Source organism: Benincasa hispida, chromosome 12 (genome assembly GCF_027475165.1).
Source record: "Benincasa hispida cultivar pf3 chromosome 12, pf3_genome.v1.1, whole genome shotgun sequence".
Lineage (NCBI taxonomy): Eukaryota > Viridiplantae > Streptophyta > Magnoliopsida > Cucurbitales > Cucurbitaceae > Benincasa > Benincasa hispida.
The window spans coordinates 69,523,581-69,532,075 of NC_143489.1; the positions used below are offsets into that span (position 1 = coordinate 69,523,581).

An 8,495-nucleotide genomic window follows, 5' to 3' on the forward strand; every position below is an offset into this window, starting at 1 on the left:
TATCATCTCAATCAAGTTTTCTTTTTTAAAAAATAAATAAAACACTTTCCAAAATTTCTTTATTCAATGTCTATCAAAATTTTGTTTGGCAAATTAGATAAACTCGTCAATCCTTTTAGAGAGCCTGGGGTAGACCTTCTTATAAGGGATGTCGAGGCCGACCTTATAAGTAAGGAAAAATAAGATTAACAAAAAAAAAAAATAATGATGAGCATATATGGTCGAGGATGACCCGAGCAAGAAAGAGAAGTAGGAGTCATAAAAGCAATTCATTAGATAGCGAGGAAAGCGTACACAAGGAAGCCAAACAAACTAGAGAAGTAATCCAAAAACAAAAGAGAAAATACCATAACAAGAGTCCAAAAAAGCAGTAAAAGAGTCAGTCATCCAAGAAGACAAATGAACGTTGTCAAACATCTTCACCAACATCGACATTAGGAGAATGGAAAGCATAGGGATTATTTCATAAAGTCTTAAAATCTTGGGTCAGAAAGTCAAAGCTCATATCAGGATGATGGAACAAACTTCTCTCTTTGCTAAAATCCTCATCATCTTCCATACAATAGTTTTGCATTTTAGTATAGGCCTCAGTCTCAGTGAATTCCTGCTCAAGGAAGGCAGTATCAAAAAGTAAAAATTCCGCTTTCTCAAGTTTGGATTGGGGGACCATGATGTTAGCCTTAGAAGACTGAAGCTTCGATGGAGTATCAGAGAGGAGATGATTAAGGCGAGCAATGTTAATTGAGCTTGGGTCAATTCTTCCCGTGGAACTCGAGATTCCATTAGGTAATTAATATGGTTAGTCACTCTCATCGTTTATGTTGCAATGCGAGAAAAGGCCTGAGAAAAGGACAACAAGAAGGGCCAGTAAACGTTAACAAGCTACATGCCCGACCTCGTATAAATAAATATCGAGGTCGACTAGAGTACAATTAGAAAAGAGTAAGAAAGAATGAACATGCAAGACACCACAAACTCACATCACAAAAGTCATTCAAAGTGATTGTAATTGCCTTAATTGGATCATCGTGTCCAAACGGTGGAGAAGGGGGTTGGACCCAACTCCCTACCAAAGAGCAAATCTTTATGCTAGAAGTTCCATTTCACCACCCACTTCGAAGAAACCACAAGGAAAATGAAAATAGGTGTTCGACGATAAGGAGTTCTCTTGTGGAGGAGGAGTTTCTTATGGAAACAGGGAGGCAGAAGACTCATTGGAGGAACAGGGCGAGAGGGGAGATGGGCAGTGTCACACCCCCTCCCAAACTACTTGCTAGCTTAGTCAAGGAGATGGCGTGAAGCCAACAGACATCGTCCTTCTCTAACGATACCTGTTGACCCTACTGAATCGTTGAACCTGATAAACATATTAACCTTAGATATAAAATACTTTACATGTAACACAACACAGCGGAACCCCTAAAAACCTTTAGACACACATGAAGTGCAGTCTTGACATAACTCGATTTGGAAACTAACCTAATAGAGATATCACAACAAAAAACATATCAAACTGGGGTTTACACAACCACGACATCTAATGCTTACACAACCATAAACTATCCAGTTCTTACAAAGACATTTACAATACAAACAGACACAATGTACAACTCCATCCATGTATGGTGCTTGATCTGGAAGCTTTTAGCAGAAAACAGACTTGGCAGTTATCAGGCATCGAGAGCTCGATCTCTACCTGAAAAGTGGGAAAACATTTTGAAAGAGTGAGCTACGAAGCCCAGTGAGTGACTAAATTTAAAACTGTAAATCCGCAAATCAGAACATGTGATAAACCTTTAAACGTATGAATCTGTTCAATCAAAGAATTAAACATAAACGTGTAATGCTAAAAGCTTTCTCAAATATTCTGCAAGCACGTCATTAAAATCTAGCAAGGCATATCAAGTATATAAAACATTTTAACTAACATGACAAATCAACGTTGTGTAGGGCACACCCAATACAACCACCGTTTACTAGCTCTATGATGTAGTGGGTCCTGCCCAGCACTCCCATCGTCTTTGTCGTAATGGGGCCCGCCCAGCACTCACGATAGCATCGTTGTCACGGAGTACACTCAACGTCAACAATGGAATATAACCTGTGTGCACACGGTACCATATAGCCTCGAGCTCAATATCTCAGTCATGTAGTCAATAAAAGTCTCAGAAAATCACATCAAAATATTAAAACATGCCTGCTTATCTTTATCTTTTGTAAAACTCAAGCTTACTCAGCTTGCTCGTGAAAAACTGAAAATCTTTTAACAGTACTCACTAATATATACTTTACTTTAAATGATATCGTTTCAACTACTTTTCAGGAGTTCAATAATCACGTGCTCGTATATAAACCTCATTAGAAAATCTAAGCTCAAAACTTATGCTTGAAACCATTCATAGAAATCATGTATCATTCATAAGTTCATATTCGAGCATGTAAACCATTTAAGCATAAATTACTATTTAGAAATCATTTTCGAAGTTCGTTTTGTCACTCACAGTCTTGGCTAGTTCCCTGGTCTGTAGACTCGGTCTATTTCCTCTTGGCCTGTCAGACAAACCAAAACTGAGTATCAGAACTATAAATCGTCTTGTCTTTCCATGCCCATGAATTCTAAATTCTAGAAATAAAAACATACTTTACGCTTTTTTTTTTCCAGATTTTTCAGATTCAATACCCTAAATTCCAACACTCCTAACTTCCTCAATAATTGACCAAAATGAATGTACTATATATCAAACCCTTCATGTTGGAACCCTCTACAACTTACCTGAAGGAATAAAAACGAGATTCCCAACGGATTTGTTCAGAAATCCTCTGAACACAACAAATACAGATTCGTGCTTCTCTGCTACCCTCTACATTTCTCCTGAAATTAAACCTACTTCTAGTAATTTTTGGCTCACAAATTCTTCATGTAATTATAGGAAATTGAATAAGCTTTCCAACCATACCTAATTGAGCTTCTAATTCAACCTGTACACCCCAGAATGTTAGAAAAACCAGAGAAAACCAGAGATTCTTCTGATTTGCACGAAAATTCTGTGCTCTGTATTCCTTTTCAAAAACCATTAACTTAACATCAGACTTAGGTCAAGCTTCCTTCATGAAATTTGTTCAAGAAAGTCAGGCCTCACCTCTTAGTTCTTCTTGTGTAGCTCAAACCGACTTAAAAACCAGAGATAGGTAGGTTGAACCCAGATTCTTCCATGGTTGCACTTGCATAAACTTTTTCCTCCCTTCTTCAACCTCCAACCTGTAGCAAGTTTCTTCTTCCTCTTCCTTCACTCTCTCTCTCGAAATGCTCTGAAAATCTGATGGGAAATGATGGAGAAATGGGCTGAAATGAGTTAAGTGGTGGTGGGTTCTCACTTTATACCATTAAGCACCGAATGGGTTCCCATTTCCTTTCATTTTCTTTTTTTTTTCTTTATTTCCTTTCTTTTCTTTTATTTATTAATAAATTCCAAAATTATCAAACACAACCTCAACCAAAAGCTTTGCCATTTTTCTTCAATAATGGAACAACAATAACTTATATCCAACATCCTACAATATGTGACAAGAGCAAATAATCCAAGGAAACTCTCGGGTTTACAACTTACCTCCCCCTTATGAAATTTCATCCTCGAAATTTAGAAGTCCTTAGGTGAAGAGCATCGGGTAACTCCTCCTCATCTGGTCTTCTGACTCCCAGGTTGCCTCCTCCACTTCGTGATGTCTCCAAAGGACCTTCACGAGTGGGATCGTTTTGTTCCTCAAAACTTGCTCCTTTCTGTCGAGGATCTGAACCGCTTCCTCTTTATAACTCAAGTCTTCTTTCAGCTCAACCGGTTGTGCTTGCAACACATGTGACGAATCTGGAATATATTTCCTCAACATGGACACATGGAAAACATCATGTATTCGAGCAAGTTCTGCTGGCAACTCTAGTCTATAGGCTGCTGGTTCAACTCATTCTGTTATCCGATAAGGACCAATATATCTAGGACTCAGCTTACCTTTCCTCCCAAAGCGAAGAACACCTCTCCACGGAGATAACTTTAAGAAAACTTGATCTCCAACCTGGAATTCTAAGTCTCTTTGTCGATCTTGAGATATCTTCAGGTTCTCTCTAATCGACTTAATATTGTCTGATGTAACTTGTACTAACTTAGGACCAACTAGCTTTCACTCTCCCACTTCGTTCCAGCATATAGAGTTCTGCATGGTCTGCCATACAAAGCCTCGAATGGTGCCATGCCGATACTAGACTGATAACTGTTATTATAAGCAAACTCCATAAGTGATAAGTGGGTATCCCAACTTCCCTTAAATGGAAGGACACATGCTCTTAACATGTCTTCTAAGGTCTGGATGGTCCTCTCTGACTAACCATCTATCTAGGGATGAAACGCTGTACTGAACTTCAACTTTGTTCCCATTTCTTTCTGCACACTAGGCCAAAACTTAGAAGTAAACCTTGGATCCCTATCTGAAACTATGGACACTGGCACTCCATGCTGACTCACAATCCTGTCGACGTATAGCTTAGTTAGCCGATCTAGTGTAGACGTCGCTTTAATCGGTATAAACCGTGTTGCCTTAGTGAGTCTGTCTACTATTACCCATATACCATCATGTCCACCAGTAGTACGAGGTAATCCAAACAGAAAATCCATGGTAATATGCTCCCACTTCCACTCCGACACTGGCAATGGATTAAGGAGTCCTCCTGGCCCCTGTCTCACTGGTTTAATCTGTTGGCAGATCAAACATTTATCAACATATTCGGCTATCTCTCGCTCATACCAGGCCACCAATAAGTTTTCTTCAAAGTTTCGTACATCTTGGTGCTGCCTGGATGTATAGCGTAAACTGAACTGTGAGCTTCCTCTAGTATAGCATTCTTAAGCTCACTAATACTCGGAACGCATAGTCTTCTCTGCTTAACTATGGCTTCGTCTGCTCTCAACTCAAATTCTTCCTCTGGTCCTTGCTTGGACTTTGCAAGCATCTTCTGTAAGTTACTATCCTCTGGCTGTCTTCTCACAATCTCTGCTACTAGAGAAGACCTAACCTGAAATTGAGCTAAAAGACTCCCTGAACTCTCTGCAGTCACAACCGCCCTGGAACCTCTTAACTCACTTAGCAAGGTTGCTCGAATACCACACAAGGCACTCTTCGAAAGTCTCGACTTCCTACTTAATGCATCTGCCACTACGGCCTTACCCGGATGGTAATCAATGGTATAGTCATAGTCTTTAATCAGTTCTAGCCATCGCCTCTGTCTCAGATTCAGCTCTTTCTGATCAAAGATATACTTCAGGCTCTTATGATCTGTGAAAATGTGGCACTTCTCACTGAATAAATAATGTCTCCAGATCTTCAGTGCTAAAACAACTGCTGCCAGCTCAAGATCATGGGTAGGGTAATTACACTCATGCTTCTTCAACTGCCTTGAAGCATAAGCTATTGCCTTTCCTTCCTGCAAAAGCACGCAACCTAAACCTTGCCTCGAAGCGTCACAATAGATCACATACTCCTTCCCTGTTACATGAAGTGTCAGAATAGGTGCTGTCACTAATCTCTTCTTCAGCTCCTAGAAACTCAGTTCGCATTTATCCAACCACTCAAATTCAGCTCCTGTCAAGGGTAATGCTAATCATGAGAAATTCTCAACAAAACGTCTGTAGTATCCAGCCAGGCCTAGGAAACTACGTACCTCTATTGCACTAGCTGGTCTCTCCCAGTTGACAACAGCTTCCACTTTCTGCAGATCAACACTAACTCCGTCTGCTAAAACTACATGCCCTAAGAACACTACCTGTTTCAACCAAAACTCACATTTGCTGAACTTAGCGTACAACTGTTTATCACGTAGTGTCTATAGAACAATCCTCAGATTTCCTCATGGGCTTTTCTGTCAATTGAGTAAACTAATATGTCATCGATGAACACTATCACAAACTGATCTAAGTACTGATGGAAGATCCTGTTCATGAGGTCCATGAAAACTGCTGGCGCATTCGTTAAACTGAATGGCATCAATAAAAACTCATAGTGCCCATACCTCGTTCTGAATGCTATCTTAGGAATATCTGATTCCCTAACCTTTAACTGGTGGTATCCTGACCTGAAATCAATCTTAGAGAACACTGTTGCTCCTCTTAACTAGTCAAACAAGTCATCAATGCGTGGTAGAGGATACTTGTTACGTATCGTGACCTTGTTTAACTGCCTGTAATCAATGCATAATCTGAGGGTACAATCTTTCTTCTTCACGAATAACACTGGAGCTCCCCAAGGCGATACATTAGGCCTGATGTATCCTTTGTCAACTAGTTCTTGTAACTGCACTTTCAGCTCCTTAAGCTCGCTCAGAGCCATTCTATATGGCTCTTGTGAAATAGGTGTTGTTCCCGGTAACAATTCAATAATGAACTCCACCTCTCTATCAGGTGGCAAACCTGATAGATCAATTGGAAAAACATCAAGAAATTCGTTCACTACAGGAACATCTTCTGGTTTCAGCTTTTCTTCCTACACCTCTACTACGTGTGCAAGAAACGTTGCGCAACCCTTTCTCAACAACTTCTCAGCTTTCAGAGCTGAAATCAAACTCGTAGGAATAATCTTCCTCTCACCCCTGAAAACCACTTCAGCCAAACCTGGTTTCCTAAAAGTCACTTCCTTCCTATGGCAATCCATAGAAGCATAGTGAGTGAATAAGAAATCCATTCCCAAAATTACATCCAACGCCTGCAACTCTAGTGGAAGAAGATCCACTAGCATACTGAGACTTTCTATTAAAACCTCACAATCACGCAGCACTTCATTGACTAGTAAAACGTCACCAACTGAAGTGTATATAACTAACCCCTCAGATAAAGGCTCTAGCATCCTATTCAGCTTAGTTAGAAACATATTAGAAACAAAGGAATGCATAGCACCTGGATCTAATAAAACACGTGCAGGTACATTACAAATAAAAACCGTACCAGTAATCACGTCTGATGTATCCTTTGCTTCCTGTTGAGTCATAGCGTAGAGTTTTCCCTGCTGCCTAGGTCTCCCCACAACTCTCTTCTGCTTTGCACTGCTGATGCCCTCTCCTGCAGCCGCTGAGAATCTCGGTTGCTCAACTGTGTGGGACTCAATGCACTGGTCCCTCTGAACTGCTGCTCTCAGCTGTGGACAGTCTCTCTTGAAATGCTCTAGCTGTCCACACTAGTAACACACACCGGCACCAACAAGACACTGGCCCTGATGATTCCTGCCACAACTTGCACATGGGGTTCTCCTGGTTTCACTAACAACGGACTCCTAACCCATCTGCGGTCTTGCTGCTGAACTAGCAAACTGACTGGGTGCTCTCTGGCTCTGCCTCTGATAGACACTACCTGAACTCATCTGCCTCGATGACTAGCCACCAGACCGACGCTTAAAGTCTTGACGGCCTAAAGCATTCACTCCAGGTGTGAACCTCCACTGTTCACGACCTTGGAAACCACTAACTGTTGAAGCCCCACAACTAGGCTCCACTGCTGACTTCTCCTCTGTTATACTCTACTCCACACGTAGGGCAATCTGTACTAACTGGGAAAAATCCGTCCAGTTAGCAATGGCTGTAACCGAGGTACGTATCTCAAAACGCAGCCCTCTTTCAAACCTTCGACACCTGTCACTCTTAGATGCCACAATTACATCAGCATACCGTGAAAGCTCGATATACTTTCTTTCGTACTCGGCCACTGAAAGTGACCCTTGCTTCAGCCCTAGGAACTCATCTCTCTTTGTCTCACAGTATGTGCTAGGATAATACTTGTCTTCGAATATGCCTCTGAAAGTCTGCCAGTTTAACGTACGTGCATCACTGCGCCTGGCTAATATGGATTTCCACCATCCTTCAGCCTTCTTCTGCAGTAGGAATGTGGCCAATCTGACTTTTCACTCCTCAGGACAGCTCATCACATTGAAGCATTTCTCAAGCATATTTAACCAAACCTCAGTGTCAGGTGGATCTGTGGAACCCTCAAACACTGTGGCTCCTAATTTCTTCAACCATTCTATTCCATACATCTTTTTCGGATCACTAGGCCCTGCTCTCTCTGGCCTACCTACCTCCTGTGCAGATCCAAAAAACTACTCGTTTTCTACTCTAGTCTGCACTCTCGGGGAATTGGTTCCCCTTTCAGATTAACCTTGGGTAGGATCCTGTGTCCCGTCCTGATTCTGCCAGCGTCGTTTGCTGGTATGTGGTGGCATTACTCCTATAACATATCAACACATCAAACATGCTATAGATACTTAACTCAGATGCATGATACTAAACTTCTACCCACATTCTAGTCCTGACTGTACTCACTTTTATCCATACTTGGACCATACTATGCTAGTTCTATCTGAACTGACTCATCGTCTAACTATTTACTTCCTAGATTCTTCTAAGCACTAACTGCTCTATCTCATTTCCCATGGAGCTAACCGCTATGATACCAAGTTGTCACACC

General features: G+C 41.2%; 1 pseudogene; it reads right to left on the reverse strand.

Moving 5' to 3' along the window:
• Positions 1–463: 463 nt before the first annotated feature.
• Positions 464–8,250, reverse strand: LOC150032171 (uncharacterized; annotated as a pseudogene).
• Between the last annotated feature and the right edge of the window lie 245 nt (positions 8,251–8,495).